The 19,003-nt window shown below is 35.7% G+C and overlaps 1 long non-coding RNA gene across 2 annotated transcripts in view; it reads left to right on the top strand.

Moving 5' to 3' along the window:
* LOC123384464 overlaps window positions 1-19,003 on the top strand; it is a 72,168-nt gene that overhangs the window by 50,214 nt on the left and 2,951 nt on the right. The window contains exons 3-4 of one of the 2 annotated variants that reach the window (XR_006595579.1): window positions 1,023-1,133; window positions 1,855-2,015. This is a non-coding gene — a long non-coding RNA (uncharacterized LOC123384464). Of the gene's footprint in view, window positions 1-1,022; window positions 1,134-1,854; window positions 2,164-19,003 lie in introns of those variants that run through there. The other variant, XR_006595578.1, reaches the window with a different exon arrangement.

Raw genomic sequence — 19,003 nt, 5'->3', positions numbered from 1 at the left:
AGCTAGGCATCTGGGAAAGGCGATCCAAATGGCAGGAACAGCACAAGCAAAGGTATGATATGAGGAGTTAATAGAGTAGGTCTGTCAGCTTTTTCCTCACCTAGACCCATAAATGACCATCACCAATCCCTGGGTGTGTGGTCTTTGGAAGGTTCTGTAAGTTGATGTTGAATGTTGATGATTTTGTCATACACACCTGGAGCAATGGGTCATGATTTACCAACTTCTCAGAATAGCTTTGCAAAAACACCAAGATTGCTGGTGTGCACTGGTTTCATTGTTAGGGCCCTGAGTTTCAGAATGGTCACGTACCAGAATGTGTCTATGTGACCAGACCTTCATAGAAGTGTTGGACCCTCACATCTGAACTGACTCCCCTGAGTGAAGGCATTCTGTACATGTCCTCTGCTAGAGAGAAAGCACATCCTACGTGGCTCTAAATAGGGAAGGACTTGAAAGCCTGTATCTAATCTCTCTGGATTCTGCCCAATGCATATCTCTTTCCTGCTGCTTTTGCACTGTACCCTTTGCTGCAGTAAACCTTAGCCATGAGTATAACCTGATATTGAGTCTTATAAATCCTTCTAGCTAAAAACCAAACATGAGGCGGTCATGAGACCCTATGGCATGCAACGAAATTCAAAATGCACATGAATTTTTTTGGGTAGAGACATTATTTAAATCTGGTGGGAAAATTCAATTCTTGATTGCTGAATACAGGTAAAGGGTATGTGAGTGTTCACTGTACTGTAAAATCTCCTGTACGTTTGAATTTTTCAAAATCTAAATTTGTAAAAAAAAAATGGTAGTACTGGGAAAATACTAAGTGCTAAGAAATGTTAGCAATTAAAAAAATCAATTATCGCATATGTGAAAGGGCATATATATATGTATGTGTATATATATATATATATATATATAAAATCATAGAATTGTACGTTGTCTTGAAGAATAGAAGTTTTATACTCCACTGTTTAGTCAAATCTGTCTTTTCTTGTTTGTTTCATGTATATTTTGGCAAGAACTCCTGTCTTGGACAGATGGGGGGCTGAGAGGCATGGTAGAGCCCTGAGTTCCTGGGCTGGAAGTGGGCATGAGGCTGTGATAAATGGAGCCAAGAGGATAATTACCAGGTCAGTTTCCTATGGAGTTACTGGGTCAGTAGTGCCAAGACCAATAGTCTAGGGTCAGGATGCCAAATTCAGACAGAACAACCAGAAGAGGAATCTCAAGTTCAAAGCTGATCTGTCTGACAGAGCAGGCAATGCAAAGAGAGTTCAAACAGAGAGGACGGCAGACGAGCCAAAAATGATTTCTGACAAAAGTACATACAGCTACAATTTCTTTTTTAACCTGGCTCCTGCTGAAAAAGATGGTATTTCCTGAAGTGACTGATGCAGCTAGGGAGTGGACATTTGTAAGGTCAGAGAATTCTCTCTCATCCTGAGATTGAATAAATTATTTATTTATTTATTTATTTATTTATTTATTTATTTATTTGAAATTTTACATGTAACTATTCAATCTCTCTGGTTAAACTATTTTGTCTTTATGCCTAGGTGAGATTGGTTTATACTGTGCTAGCTTCCTCAGGTATTATTAATAGGCTATGCATAGTGGTCAAGCACATGAATTCTGGAGTCAGACTCCATGGGTCCAAATCTTGGCTCTACCACCTAATAAGTAGCAATATTACTTAACCTCTTGATATCTCACTCTCTTCTCTATAAAATACGTGTAAAAATGTTACCTACCATAGAGTTGTCATGAGAATTAAAAGAGACCTGTATGTAAAGCACTTGGCACAGTTCTGATAGAGAGCAGGTAATCAATAAATTTTAATTATTTTATTAGTATTTGCAGCATCAGAAGAAATTACAATATGAAAAGAAAGAAGGCTAGAATGACCCCTATGATGCTGGATTGGAATAAAAAGTATCAGGAGCAAGATGGTGGAATAGGAGTTTTCTACTGTTGTCCCACCATAGAACATCCATCTTGACAATCACTCACAGGTGAGAATGCCTTTGTGGGTATCTGGCAGTCCATTGGAGAAGTTCTAGCACATCACTGGAACAGAAAATCTGAGAGTAGACACAATGAAGAGGGCAAGAAGAACAGTTTTACTTTATTTGCATAAGTTCAGGGGATCTAATATACAGCATGGTGACTGTAATTAATATTACCGTATTGTATACTTGAAATTTGCCAAGTCTGGAGATTTTTTTTAATGTTTAGTTTTTACTTTAGAGAGAGAGAGAGTGTGTGTGTGTGAGCAGGGGAGGGGCAGGGAGAGGTGAGGACAGAGATCCGAAGCCAGTTCCTTGCTAACAGCAGAGAGTTTGATGTAGGGCTCGAACTCACGAACCATGAGATCATGACCTGAGCCAAAGTTGGACACTCAACCCACTGAGCCACCCAGGCACCCCACCAAGTCTGTAGATCTTAAGTAGTCTCACCACACAAACAGAAAAGATAATTATGTGAGGTAACATATGTATTAATTGATGTATGTATAATGTATACATATATCAAATCATGTTGTACACCTTAAATACATATAATTTCATTTGTCAATTATAATGTAATAAAAATGGTTTAAAAAGTATCAGTATATATAAAAAAGTATCAGTATAAAATAATGATTTTGGAAAAATGTAGAAATAGAGGTGTGTGCATGTATATATAGATATTAATTTATGTGTATTATGTGTATACACTTCTTAGCTCTGTCAGCTGAGAGGGCCTAGAAGCAATGATATCCTAGTAGCAACAAACATACTCAGTGCCCAGCTTTTGTTCAATTAATACACTTTTCCAAAAAATAAAAAGAAACCAAAGCTCCTCAAAGAAATGGCTAAGACAGAAAAAGACCACAAAAAGTGGTCAAAAAATGATGGTGGCACGTTGAAAGAACATAGGAACCAGTATGGAGATGGTGCCAATGGCCATATCTGGGACAATTTAAGCAACAAAATAAATAATGATTATAATATTTTTTAAAGATTTCTTTTCTTTTTTTTTTTTAGAGAGAGATAGCAAGAGCGAGGGAGAGGGTCAAAGTGTGTGTGTGTGTGTGTGTGTGTGTGTGTGTGTGTGTGAGAGAGAGAGAGAGAGAGAGAGAGAGAGAGAATTCAAAGCTGGCTCCACACTCAGCACGGAACTGAATGAAGGGCTCAATCCCACGACACTGGGATCATGACCTGAGCCAAAATCAAGAGTTGGACACTAAACTGGCTGAGCCACCCAGGTGCCCCATGATAATGGTATATTATAAACCATGGAATAAAAATCATGTCCATAAGGCTATATCATAAAACATTAAATAAAAACAATCAGTAGAGTAGGGAAATCTCTTTGTTACGGTAGAATTCCAAGTAATAAATGTTGAAGAAGTGATGGAAATAGGAAATCACCATTTGCCAAACACATAGTGAACATTGTTTCAGACAAGAATCATTAATGGATACTAAAATTAGTGGGCTTAAGTATGGAGAAATGGGATTTATACATAATGTCAAAGTATTTTCCCAGAAGATACTTATTTATGGCAAAGAGAAAAAGCGTCAAGCTCATGACAAAGGAAAATTGAGAAACCATTCCAGATCAAAGAGACTAAGGAGACATAACTGAATCCATTGTGTGATCTTGAGTTACTGCCTCTTGGCCCAAGGAAAGGAAGACATTAATGGACAGTTGGCAAAACTTGAATATGGTCTGTAGATTAGTTAGTGGTATTTATTAGTGTTACTTTCTCGGTTTTGATAATTTTAATGTGATTATGCAACATTTCACATTTGGGGAAGTTGAATTAAGGGTATACAGGAATTCTTTGTACTATTTTTGCAACTCTTTGGTAAGTCTGAAATTCTTTCATAATGAAAAGTTAAAAAAATTTTTCCTGTTCACTAAAATCTTTCCAGATGCTTCTAATATATGCATTAGTAATAGACATTTTGTATATAGATAGTTTGGTTCTGTTTTACAGAAATTGGATTGTATTATACATGGCTCTTTTGTTTTGTTTCCACTCAACAACTGTATTCGATTCTTTTTGGGTGTTGGCTCATCTCACAATGACCTAGTTTAACTTCCTTCTCCTTAAAGATGGGCCCCAGACAATCATATCACTACTTGTATGACTTCATTCCTTGGTCTCAGATGATCACATCATGGGTAGAAATCTGACCCAAACTTTCTCTGTCAGTTGTTTTCCACCAGGAATTTGAAATTGGGGCCATAATATTCTTTTTCAGACTGAGCCACTGTTTTTTTTTTTTTTTTTACTTTCTATTTTTGAATTTAATTGAAATAACAGTGTTAATACTTCCATGACTTTCAGTGCGTTATTCTTCACCTGAGATCATTTAATATTTAGAGAAAGACAGAGTGTGAGCGAGGGAGGGGCAGAGAGAGGGAGGCACAGAATCTGAAGCAGGCTCCAGGCTCCAAGCTGTCAGCACAGAGCCTAACACGGGGCTCAAACCCACAAACTGTGAGATCATGACCTGAGCCAAAGTCAGATGCTTACCACCCAGGTGCCCCCAGACTGAGCCACGGTTTTGAGTGAAGGAAAGTTTAAAACTTCAGAGCTGGAATGTGGCTGTAACCTGATGGGTGAACTGAGCAGCTGAGACCCTTCCTAGGCAGAGAGATGACAATTAAACAGAGAAGCAAAGAAAGACAGGATATGAGAAGGCATTTCCTGGGTTCCTGGTTGCTAACCATTTTGTTATCTTTATGCTCTCCTGGGATCCTTCTGCCCTCAGAGTCTACAAGACACGTTGGGGCTTTATATTCTCCTTTTAGGCACAGGCAAGCTGCCAAGAGGCAGAAGCCACACTAGTTATTTTACAGAATGATTTGATATAAAGAATTGCTAACTAGGTATTGATGAAATGAAAAAGCAAAAAGAAAACATTAAGGTATCAGGGAGGTAACAACTGCAGGAAGCAGATACCACTATTAAGGTTGGATAGAACAAAGGAACATAGTTGGGACTATTAAAACTTGAAAGCTTGAAGAAAGCACCAGAAGAAATGCTTGGAGGGTCCCAAGTCCCAGCATCACAAAGCACACTAAGGAAGGGTAGGATTGAATCAGAGAGACAGTCACATGATAACTGACCTGTCAGCTCAGATCATTTTTTGTCACTTGCAAACAAAGTTCTAACTCACAAAATATTTTATGAAAATTTTGCATGGCAATATATACATTCTCCAAGAGGATTTCAAATGGTTGCACAGTACTAAATTATATGCATGCACCCCAGTGATTCCCAGGCCTCTGCTTTTAAATTTTTTGGTTGTTTTTAGTTCTTCACTATCGTGTACGACGTTGTGAACATCCTTCCACATTCTTCATTGTACATTTATCTTCACATGTATCTTCAGTTCTCTGAATAATTTCCTAGAACTTGTAGGTCAAATAGATACACATTAAAAAACAAAGCCTTGGGACTCTTGGGTGGCTCAGTTGGTGAAGCATCTGACTCTTGATTTAGTCTTAGGTCATGATCTTATGGTTCATAAGTTCAAGGCCAAAGTTGCACTCTGCACAGATAGCATGGGGCCTGCTTGGGATTCTCTCTCTCTCTGTCTTTCTGCTTCTCCCCCACTCAAGCTCACTTGCTCTCTCTCTCTCCCTCTCTCTTTTTTTCTGAAAATAAACCTTAAAAAACCTTAATAAACCTTAAAAAAGCCACAAAGCTTTGGGTATTAAACTTTGTCAAATCTACAGAAAAATTACATGAGTAATACAAATGAACCCTAGGTTCAAGAATTATTGACTTTCTCCACATTTATGTTCTTTCTCTTTCTCTGAATCATGTAAGAATGATTTGCATATAATAAAAGTTATGCTTTGTAGAGTCATTTTAAAAGTTTAATTCTAGTATAGTTATCACAGTGTTATATTAATTTCAGGTGTACAAGAGTGATTCAATAGTTCCATATATTAGTCAGTGCTCATCAAGATATGTGTACTCTTAATCAGCTACACCTATTTCACCCATCCCCCCACCTACCTCCCCTCTGGGAATCATCAGCTTGTTCTTTATAGTTAAGAGTCTGTTTTTTGTTTTGTCTCTCTTTCTTTGTTCACTTGTTTTTTTCTTAAATTCCACATATAAGTGAAATCATATGGTATTTGTTTTTCTCTGAGTGACTTATTTCACTTAGCATAAAAGAGTATACATTTTAAGGCTTTTAATTCATATGGCCAAAATGCATTCCAGAAAAATTGTACCAATTTACACCTATTAAATAACATATGAAATTGTTTCTTCCCTATCCCCTATTCTTCCATTTCTGGCCAAATACCTAGTCTTAATTATTGTAGCTTTAAAATATTATACATTTTCATTACCTGGAGGGTCAAGTTTTCCTATGTTTTCTTATTTTTAAAAATTTTATTGATTAATCACTCAGATCATTTAAATATCATTTTCAAAGATTTGAAAAGTTCCTGTAAAAAGCTACAGTTTATAAGTTAAAGATGGATACTGGGCAGTATTTTTATGGTGAAATGACATGTTTAAGATTTGCTTTAAAAGACACCAGCCAAAACCAGAAAAAACGGAGGTAGGGGTATAAATAGATAACACAAGATCAGCAAAATAGTGTTAACTATTGAAACTACATCATGAGCTTATTATACTAATTTCTCTATGTTTGATATTTTCCATGCTAAAAGATAAGAGAAAGAGAAATTCCCTTAAAGATTTCATTAAAATAATCCATTAAATCAGAATCACTTGACATCATTACTACATAAAATCTTGCTCTCAATATTCACAGTATATTAACTTATTGGCTTAATCCCATAATAGACATAAAGTAGTTACAGAATTTGTAGCTCATTCCCTTCTAAAAAACAAGTTTATTGACTACAGTACAATATTCATGCATAGTTCTTTTTCTTTTTAGCCTTAGTGAATAGGTGTGCAAACTTTTTTGCCAGATGGTAAATATTTTCAGCTTTGGGTGTCGTACGCTTTCTGTTGCAACTACTTATATAGTGCAACAGCAGCTATAGTGCAACATATAAATGCAACATATAAGCATATGTTGCATTTATATAGTGCAACATATAAGCTATAGCTTATAGTGCAAAAGCAGCTATAGACAACATATAAATGAATAAGCATGGCTGAGTCTAATGAAACTTAATTTACAAAAATAGGCAGTGGACTGGATATGGTCTATAGGCCTTAATGTGTCAAACACTATCTTAGAATATATAGTCAAAATATTGAAGTCTAGAGTTTCCTGGGTGAGTTTTTGTCTCTCTTAGGTCTTTCAGTATGATTAGGTTATTCATTTGTAATAAAGTTGGTTTCATTTGTTACTATTTGTATTCCATTTGTAGTCCATATTATTTGTATGCCTCTCATATCCTGGTTGATTTAAATTATTTATTTTTTGAGTGTGTGAAATATTAACATGGTTCTAAAAGTCAGAGCTATACAAGGAAGTTAACCTCCAAAAGTATCAGTACCCTCTCAATCCTTCTACCCTGTTCCTACTCCTCCTCCATCATTTCTACTTTGCTCCCACCCACTCCCTGTAGGTAATCAACCTCATTGGTTTCTGGTTTATTCTTCCTCCATGCCCCCCTTCCTTTCTCTTCCCTTCCCTTCTCCTCGCTCCCCTTCTGCTTCCTTTCTTTTCCTTTTCTGTCCCTCCTCTTTCTCCTTCTTCCACAAATAAACAGATACAGATGTATTTTATTTTCCTATTTTTCTTACATGAAGGTAAATGCTCTTTTTCACTATGCTTTTTTACACTTAAAATTTTATTTTGAAATCAATCCCTACAGGTTCATAGAGATCTTCCTCTTCTCTTTTATAACTGTATAATATGCCTTTGGGCTGCTGTGCAATAGTTAATTCAATTATTCTAAGAGGAGTTACTTTGAAAAATTTACTTTACAGAGAGAGCACAAGCAATGGGGGAGAGGGGCAGAAGGAGAGAGAGAGCACGCACACATGTAAGACAGAGAGAGAGAGGAGAGAGAGAGAGAGAGAGAGAGAGAGAGAGAATCTTAAGCAGGCTCTACGATCAGCATGGACCCCAATGCACAGCTTGATCACAACCCTGGGATCATGACCTGAGCTGAAATCAAGAGTTCGATGCTCAACCAACTAGGCCACCCAGGTGCCTCTAAAAGGAGTTACTTTTAAATTACATACATTTTTTAAAAAAGCTTTTTACACAAATTTCCACATATCAAATTATAAGCATATATCAAAGTGTACAGCTCAATGAATTTTCACAAATTGAACTCACAAGGGTAACCAGTAACCAGGTCAAGAAACAGAACATTATTAGTACCTCAAAAGCCTGCCTTGTGCTTCTTTCCTGTTACTATTCCCATCCCCTGTGGTAAGTAACCACTATCCTACTTCTAAGACTAAAGATTAGTTCTTTACAATATGCACTCATTTTTATCTGGCTCCTTTCAAGTTATATCGTGAGAATCATCTATATCGCTCTGTGTAGATCATTCATTCTTGTTGGTGTATAGTATTCTATTTATTTACCCGTTTAACTGTTGGTCGGCATCTGTGTAGTTCCCAGTTAGGGGCTATTTCAAATAGTGCTGCCTTGAGCATTCCAGAACATGCCTTTGGGACACACAGACACATGTATCTGTTGGATATTTACTTAGGAGTGGAATTACTGTGTTATAGAGTATGCATATTTGGCTTTAGTCTATGCTCCTAACCAATTTTCCAAAATATCTGTTTACATTCCCACCAGCACTATGAGAGCTCTGTTTGCTTCATATCCTCACCAATGCTTGGTAATTTCATTTTATTTTTTATTTTTTTAAATTTTTTTTTCAACGTTTATTTATTTTTGGGACAGAGAGAGACAGAGCATGAACGGGGGAGGGGCAGAGAGAGAGGGAGACACAATCGGAAACAGGCTCCAGGCTCTGAGCCATCAGCCCAGAGCCCGACGCGGGGCTCGAACTCCCGGACCGCGAGATCGTGACCTGGCTGAAGTCGGATGCTTAACCGACTGCGCCACCCAGGCGCCCCGGTAATTTCATTTTAGCTTTTCAGGTGGGTGATAATGGTATACCACAATGATTTCCATTTGCATCTCCCTGATGATCAACAAAGTGAGGTACCTTTTCATATATTTATTGACCATCTGGATATGCTATTTTATGAAGTATCTATTCAAGTCTTTTTCCCTTTTCCTATTAGATAGTTTACATTTTTCTATTCTTTTTGAAGGACTTCTTTTTAGTATTCTGGGTATGAGTTGTCTCTTGATATCTTATGTTGAGTTCCCTGGAAGAAGATCCCTGAGATGAGGATTCTAGTGCAAGTGATTTATTGAGAAAGTGCTCCCTAGAAGGAAAGAGTATGGGAGTATGAGAAGCAGAACACGGAAAGGGAAGAAGCCAACCAAAGGTACGACTTTAGGCAAAGTCTCACTGAGGGTAGTTTCAGCCTGTCCCACAGGGGAACTCTGGGATGTTAGTTATACCTTAAAGTTTGTCTCAGATTGAGACAATGGAGCCAAGTTTCATTCCCCTGATATATAATTCTGATACATGCTACAACATGAATAAACTTTGAAGACATTATGTTAAGTGAAATACACCAGAGCAAAAGGGCAGATGTTGTATGATTCCATTTATATGAGGTACTTAGATTAGTGAACTATGTAGAGACAGAAACTATAACAGTTCCCATGGTTGGGGTCAGGGGGAGAGAACGGAGCTATTATATAATGGGTTTTAGTTTGGAATGATGAAAAAGTTCTGGAGATGTATAGTAGTGATGTTTGCACAACAATGTCAATGTACTTAATGCCCCTGAACTGTACACTTTAAAATGATTAAAATGGTAAATTTTATGTATTCACATTTTACCACAATAACAATTTTTATAAAAATTACAAGGGTCATGGACCATGACCAAGTGAGATTTCTCACTGGGATGCAAGAATGGCTCAATGTATGCAAATAAATAAATGTGATTCACCACTTTAATAGAATGAAAGACTTAAAAAAATGTGATCTCAGGGCACCTGCCTGGCTCAGGTGATGGAGTATAAGACTGTTGATCTCAGGGTTGTGGGTTCAAGCCCCATGTTGGGTGTAGAGAAGAGATTACTTAAAAACAATAAAATCTTTAAAAAAATTATCTAAATAAATGCAGCTAATGCATCTCATGAATCCAGTATCCTTTCATGATAAAAACTCTTTAAAAATTGGGTATAGAAAGAACATACTTCAACATAATGAAAGCCAGGTATGATAAGCCAGAGAAAACATCATACTCAACGGTGTAAAAGCTTTTTCTCTAAGATCAGGAGCAAGACAAAGCTGCCCACTCTCATCACTCTTATTCAACATAGTACTGGAAGTCCTAGCCAGAGCAATTAAGCAAGAAAAAGAAATAAAAGATATCCAAAACAGAAAGGAAGAAGTAAAATTGTCTATTTGCAGATGACATAATCCCATATATAGAAAGCCCATCAAAACCATTTTAGAACTACTAAATAAAGTTAGTAAAGTTGCAATATACAAAATCAGCATACAAAAATCTGTTACATTTTTATAAACTAACAAAGATAATCTGGAACAGAAATTAAGAAAATAATCCCATTTACAATAGCATCAAAGACAATAAAATATTTAGGAATAAATGTAACAAAAAGGTGAAATATCTGTACACTTAAAACTGTAAGATATTGATGAAAGAAATTGAGGAAGACAAACAAATTTAAAGACATCTCATGTTCATGGATTAGAAGAATTACTATTGGGATGTCTGGCTGGCTCAGTCAGTAGAGCATGTGACTCTTGATCTTGGGGTTGTGGGTTTGAGCCCCACATTGGGTATGGAGATTACTTAAAAATAAAATCTTTAAAAAAAGAATTAGTATTGTTATAGTATATTACAATAGTATATTGTAATATTGCATATTACCCAAAGTGATCTACAGATTCATTGCAATCCCTGTAAAAATTCCACTGGAAGTTTTCATAGAAATAGAAAAAATAATCTTAAAATTTATATCAAACCACAGAAGACCCCAAACAGCCAAAACAATCTTAAGAAAAAATAACAAAGGTGGAGGCATCAAATACCTAATTTTAAGCTTTATCACAAAGCTATAGTAACCAAAACAGTATGTCGCTGGCATAAGAATGGGCACATAGACAAATGGAACACAGGGCAGACCTCAGAAATAAATGCACACATATGCACTCAACTAATATTTGACAAAAGAACCAAGAATCCTCAATTGGCAAAGATAGTGTCTTCAATAAAGGGTTTTAGGAAAACTGGATATTCACATAAAAAAAAAAAAAAGAAACTGGGCCTCTGTCTTACACCACTGACAAAAATTAACTTGAAATAGATTAAAAACTTAAATTTAATACCTAAAACTATAGAGCTAGAGGAAGAAAACATAAGGAAAAAGTTCCTTGACTTTGGTTTTGGCAATGATTGTTTGGATATGACATCTAAAGTGCAAACAACAAAAGCAAAAATAAAGAAGTGGGACTACGCAGACTAAAAAGCTTCTGCACAGCCAAAGAAACTATCTGCAAAATGCGAAGGCAACCTACAGAATGGGAGAAAATATTTGCAAACCATATATCTGATGAGGAGCTGATGTCTAAAATATGTACGTAACAAGTGTTGGCAAGGATGTGGAACAATTGGAACACTTGAGCACCACTGGTGGGAATGTAAATTAGTACAGTCACTATGGAAACCATTGTAGAGGTTCCTCAAAAAATTGAAGATAAAACTACTATATGATCTACTAATGCCACTTCTGGGTATGTATCCAAAGGAAAGGAAATCAGGATCATGAAGAGATACCTGTACTGTCATGTTCATGGTAGCATTATTTACAATAGTCAAGACTTGGAAACAACCTAAGTGTCCATTGACTACAGACAAATGTTAAACAATGCAACATTATTAAGCCATAAAAAAAGACAGAAATCCTGCCCTTTGTGATGACATGGATGGACCTTGGAGGCATTATGTTAAGCAAAATAAGTCAGAAAAAGACGAATACTATATGTTCTTACTTACATGTGAAATCTAAACATCTTTTGGAATTAGAGAATAGAATGATTGGGGAGTGCAGGAAATGGAGAGATGGATACAGCTATAGGATGAATAAGCTCTGGGGATCTAACATACAGAATGGTGACTATAATCAACAATACTTTATTATATACTTATAAGTTTTAAGAGAGTAGATCTTAAACATTATCACCACATAGAAAAGAATGGTAATTATATGAGGGGAGGGAGGTGCTATCTAACCTTATTGTGGTAATCACTTTGCAATATATATGTGTATCAGATCATCACATTGTGCACCTTAAACTTACATATGTTATATGTTAATACCTGTAAAACCTGGAAAAATTTTAATTTGTTTCCATCTCATATGAATTATATTCTAAAAGCTTTTCTATTGACATGCAAATATAGGTTTATTGTTAAGCAGGAATTGTATGTATATTGTAGATTATGTGTTCTATATATGTATACATGTATATGTACAAATACATGTATGTATATAAAATTGTATGTAATGTCTGTATTGTTAAGTGGGGGAAAAGAATAATATATATTGCCTATGATATTATTTTGTGTGTGTGTGTGTGAGTGTGCGAGTATGACAATTTGAAAGCATCTAGGTAGATGACACTGTGAGTGGAATTTTTTTCCAATTGTTTTCCTTTCTCTTTTTTATCTTTTTTGTATTTATCTGTAGTGTCAGATTTTCCTGCAATGAAGACATATTCTTACAAGTAAACTTACATAAATATAAGTTATAGTTTTTGTTAATGTGGTTAATACTGACTATATTGAGATGTATTCAATACACAGATGTGAATTGGCTGTGTTTATATTTTGTATAACACATATTAATATTACTTATGAATTGGGAGCACTACATTAATGGTATTTTAATTTTATTTTTATTCTTATATTTTGAGTTTCTTGAGATTCTTTTTTGTATCCTCTACTCTTAGCACCGTTACTGGCACACAGTTGCAATAGAAATTGAAATATTGTCAGCTAATGAAGTATGAGATAATGTCCTAGACAGTAATTTCCTTTCTTTTCTGCCAATAGAGGGCAACATGAACAAGTTGCTGGACTGGTGATAGTATTCATAATCTCCTGTCTACCAACAAAGTTCAAGAAAGTCACTATTAAACTTGCAACAAAAAAAAAGCAGCATAAGCTGAATCTATAAAACTTTAGTAGGAGGAACTCCTGTCTGGTTTCTCTGCCTACAGTCTCACCTCTTTCCAACTACCCACTATGGCGCTGCTAGAATTTTCTTCTTGAAGGAGAAATCTGATCTCATTCGCTTGATTTTTTTTTTTTAAAGCTTCACTTGAACCTATTGCCTATAAGATAAAGGCCAGTTCTTTAGTATGATATTTCACTTTCTTACAATATGAATTCAACTTTCATTTCCCACCATTCTCCACCCCTGGGAAACTATAGTTTAGCCACAGGAAGCTATTCATGGCTCCCCAAACAGATCATGCTCTTCTGTATTTTGATGCACTGCTTCTATCATTTTCCCACCTCAAATTCCCTGAACCTCTTCTCCCCATTGAATGTCAACTTTTCATTCAAGGCCTAGCTACAAGTCACCTCTCTGTGAAGGCTTTCTTGATTTTCCATCAAATCTTCCTGTAAATAGCACATATCATGCATTGCAGTATTTTAGAATAACATTGGTCTATATTTCCTAGCTGACTATGATGTCCATAAAGGTACATGTGTCATAAGGAAACATCTTATGCATTTTTATATCCCTAGTGCCAGGTGCATAATAAATATTCAAAATGTATATTCACTGAATGGACAAAAGAAAAGGAACTAAGCAGGAAGTTCTCATTGAAAAAAAACATCAGATAAAATTTAATATTGACATTGCAGCATGTGAATGGTGCTTCTCACAAGTTCAGAAAGCATCAAGTGTTACTAAAAAGGTTATTTTTGAAATATGCAGGAATTTTTTGGTGAATTTTAATTTCTTCACCTCTTCTCAGTGGCCAGATTTTTTTGTAGTAGTTGTCAAGAGGGGATCCTTTAATGCAGAAGTACAGGGATATTATGTTATTTACACTGTGAGACATCCTGGTAGCCCCAAGTCACTTGATTTCTAGGACAGGTAGAATTCCACTTTCCTGCTTCTCTGGAGACAACGGATGATCTACAATGTGTGTGTACTTGGCGCACTCAATAACCAATTCCAGTCTCATTTACGCCTTTATGCTGAGGTCAGCATTTAAGAGGCAATGAGGGGAGAGGAAGCATTCCTTTCGTGATTCCACCTCAGACTTGAGCACCACATTATGTTTAAAAACACATGATATATATGCCAGTAAGTAGACACAGATGATGTTTTGTAGAGGTAATCATTACTATACCATCTGTCAGGTTCTGCAGTTGGTTAAAAAAGAAAAGAAAAGAAAAGAAATTAGTTTGGCAGGACTTGCTCTTCACAAAATCATGTTGACTTTTGCCAATTCCATGTAATTTGATATGCCCTTGCAAAATGAGTACAAGAAAAGTGCTTTCACATTGTGCTACAGGAAAAATATGGCCATTGTTCTTATGACCCTTGTTAAATAAAAATAAAAAAAAAAATCCAAGTATTAGTTAGATAGGGCCATAGTAAAAAAAAGAGAGAGAGAGAAAATAAAAGGCAGAAATAGCTGGGTAACTAATTCAGAATTGCCAAAACTCAAAAATTATTTGTAGCTGTAACATAATTGACATACTATTGCCATATCTTAAATTAAAAAGAAGAGGGGTGAGATCTAAAACCGTCTGGAATCAAAATATACCCAATGCAGGACTTGGAAATCTGTTTTTTCAGACTTACGCTAGTAAATTTCCACAGAAGCTGGGCATGAGTTTATGAAAGGTGACATTAACATACAATATCTTCCTAATTAAGACTCAAAGTTTTCACATGATTAATGTATTGTGAAATATAGAAGATGTAGCTGATATTACCTACTAACATTATTGCAGCCAGTACCATGACCACTATGTTTATTTCACAATGATTTTGGAAGATGCTAATTGAACTTTATCAAATAGAAGTAAAGGGTCTAATTCTGATTTGTTATCCATTTTACTTTTATTAAACAAAATGATGAATAAGGACTTCAAGTAGAAATACATTATTTAAAAAAAAATTTTTAATGTTTTTTTATCTTGAGAAGAGAGAGAGAGAGAGAACAGGGGAAGAGCAGAGAGAGGAGAGAGAGAATCCCAAGCAGGTTCTGTGCTGTCAACGCACAGCCCCACCAAGGGCTCCATCTCACCAACTGTGAGATCACGACCTGAGCCAAAAGCAAGAGTGGGTCGCTTAACTGACTGAGCCACCCAGGTGCCCCTGAAATAGGAATACATTCTAAATAAATGTTGATGAATGGGTTTAGTAAAGGTTGGTTTGTATGCAGTGCTTCCAGTTTCTGTTGAGTAGAGGACACAGATAAGAGAATCAAGTACCCCTTGGTTTTGTTTACCCCAGTTTTGTTATTTTCTTTTAAAATAATATCTTTTAATAAATTATATTTCCTTCTACTTACAAATCAAGTTATTTAAATGAAAGTTATGAAAAATTAATTATTTTCACAAATTTATTCATTCAACTAATATAGAACACCTACTGTGTGCAAGACACTGCAGGGCTCTGATGCTATATATCTGTCAGTTAAAAAAAAAAAGATTTGGTTTATACCTCGCATTAATAGACCATACATGTCAAGCTATAAGCCACAAATTTTATGGCATTTTATTTTTAACACACTTATCAGCTCCCTCTGTTTCATCAAGGCATTCCACCAAAGATTTAAGCTTCTAATTTGAAAAGAATTGCCATCTTGTATGGCCATCAAAGGATCCGTAAAAATAGTGCTAGGTGTTCTCCTCATTTTTCACATGCAGCTCTGTGCTAGATAGTTTTCTTTTGGGGCCTTTAGTTTCAATCTCTCTTTCTCTGTGCCAGGAGGCTGACCTCCGTGGACTGCATCATCTGGGTTCTCTTGCTCTCTGCTTCTCATGGTATTCAGCAGTGGGGGGCACTGGCTGGCAATATGAGTGAGAAGGACAGAGAGATTGGGATATTCTTTCCTAGTTTTTTCTTCTGCATCATGATGATGGCAGTGGCCCCATTCTCTGTGGACACAGCTCCTATCCGGTGGCTCCTCTTACAAGACTATGTATGGTCTTCCAGGATTCTGATAACAGTGTCCTCCTCTTGCCCGTTCAGGCCCAGGGGTGAAGCAGATGCCTGCTACTGCTCATCTTTGGGTGCTTTACCAGCCTCTGTTGGTTCACTTAACATCCCACACCTAATTTACCCTTTTTCTAACTTCTGTTTAGTTAGGCACCTCCGGAGTACCCCCCTGTTTCCTGCTGGAACTCAAGAGAATTCCACCCCCTCCCCGAATAATTTTATATCTGGGGAAAGGTTTTCAATGGTAACACGAGAGATTGAAAGCAATTTGAACTATATCTGATGCACCAGAATAATGGAATTCCATTTCCAAGCGACTTGAAGACCAACTCTTCTGCGCTTCCAGAACATAATTATACAATGCACTTGGATGGTCAATTTAATTATTCTTAAAGTTAATTAATTGACTGGAAAAGAATTCAATCCTGTTTTTTGTTTTGTTTTGTATCCAGTGTAAATACAGTGAATACTAGTTGAGAGGTTGACAAGCAATAGTCTAGGGGCCAAATCTGACCCACTGTTTTTTTGTAAATAAAGCTTTTCTACAGCACAGCAACACCTATTTCTTTACACACAATCTATGACTGCTTTATGCTACCATGAAAGTGGTTAGTTGCAACAGAGACCTTATGGCCCACGAAGCCTAAAATATTTACTATCTGACCTTTTACAGAAAAAGTCTGCCCCCCTCTAGAACTAACCTATTGAATGATATATTTGCCATTTTATTTCTTTTGGCCTCATTTAGATACAATCTTTTCTGTGTCTTGTCTGCTCCATATGCTATCTCACACATATGATAGCTCAATAAATATTGATTCATGAATCAAGAAAGTGAGAATGCTCTGACAAATATAGAACTCATAACCTCAGTTTTATTCTAAACCCAGAGAATACATTTTTATTCTTTTGCAAGATGTATTAGCCAGGTTTTAGATATGGTTGTGGGAATTTGAGGTTTGATGTTTTAAAAATCAGTATACTGGGGGCACCTCGGTGGCTCATTCGGTTGAGTGATGGATTTTGGCTCAGGTCATGATCTCACGTTTTGCAAGTTTGAGCCCCACATTGGGCTTGCTGCTGTCAGGCTGTCAGACTGTCAGCGCAGAGCCTGCTTTGGATCTTCTGTTCCCCTCTCTCTGCCCCTCCCTGCTTGCACTCTCCCCCAAATAAACAAATTTTTGAAAATACATAAATAAAAATTGGTAAGCTGGCAGTTCTACATATTTAACATATGATGAATATCATTATTAAAAATGCATTTGAGAAGTGCTTGCTGGTTCAGTTGGTAGAGCATGTGACTCTTGATCTCAGGATCATGAATTAATTTAAGCTGAGATACATATTCAAATTTTGATCACTGTTATATTTTCTAATGGTGTTGTGAGAGTGGTAAGGCTTTTAAAAATAATGTGAAATAAATGCAATGATATATTAATCTCTGAGTGGTAGAATTATGGGTTTGATTTTTTATTTGTTTTTTTCTTTATATCATTGATTTTTCCAAACATGCCAATGAAATGTATTATTTTCATAATGAGAAAATAAGGTAATTTTTAAAATATGAAACATGTTTAGGGGTGCCTGTGTGGCTCAGTTGGTTGAGCGTCTGATTCTTGATATCAGCTCAGGTCATGATCTTACGGTTGGTGAGATCAATTCCTGCACTGGGCTCTATGTTGACAGCATGGAGCCTGCTTGGGATTCTCTGTCCCTCTCTCTCTGTCCTGCCCCTGCTCTCTGTCTCTCTCAAAATGAATAAATAAACTTTATTTATTATTTATTTATTATTTTTTTAAAATGAAATTTATTGACAAGTTGGTTTCCATATGACACCCAGTGCTCATCCCAACAGGTAATAAACTTTAAAAACAAAACAAAACAAAAAAAATGTTTAGTTCCATGCAACTGAATATTTTATATTGCAATTTTAGTTTAAGAAACCAAAAACAGGTATTTAAATTATGAAATCTGCAAAATAAAATTGAATCTGAGAATTCTTCTCAAGCTACTATTTAAGTAAAACATCCAACTGACACATATTGATTGAAAATTAGGAAATAAAAAACATTTACATTAAACAATTTGTTAAATTTAATGTGAATTTTAACTTTCAACAGCAGAACATCAAATACATCATCTCATATATCAGTGTATATATTTTTTATATATCTTCGTATTTTCATTCAATAGAAGGAAATAAAATGTCTTCAAATTTCCTTATTTATAATGGTTATTATCATTTTTAATTTGCATTATTTTGTATGAGAACAAATCTACAGTTTTTCTACGATTAGAAGCATTTAATTGTTTTAGCCCACACTTAGTTTTAGTAACCTAAAAGCACCAGTGTTTTATGTAGAAACCCACTTCCTGATTTACCTTGAAGGGAATACCATGTGGCATATTCAAATGATGCTCTAAGTATTATTATACTTAAGAATAACCAGTTCATATTTTTTTTATTAGAAGGTCTTAAGCTTTCATGTTATGGTATGTAATTTGTCAATTATATTTCCATGGTCTTTACTGTGAGGGTAGTCTCTGCCACATGGAATGAGTCTATTTTATTAATGAACCATCATTTATTTTGACATAGGCTAGGTTCTGTTTTTTTTTTAAAGATTTTATTTATTTTAATGTTGATTTATTTTTTTAGAGAGAAAGAAAAAGAGAGAGCATGAGCGGGCCAGAGAGAGAGTGAGACACAGAATCCTTTTTTTTTT

The sequence above is a fragment of the Felis catus genome, chromosome A3 (assembly GCF_018350175.1).
Source record: "Felis catus isolate Fca126 chromosome A3, F.catus_Fca126_mat1.0, whole genome shotgun sequence".
In the NCBI taxonomy this organism is placed as follows: domain Eukaryota; kingdom Metazoa; phylum Chordata; class Mammalia; order Carnivora; family Felidae; genus Felis; species Felis catus.
The sequence above is the reverse complement of the archived record's forward strand: the minus strand, read 5'-3'. Positions and strand labels throughout refer to the sequence as shown.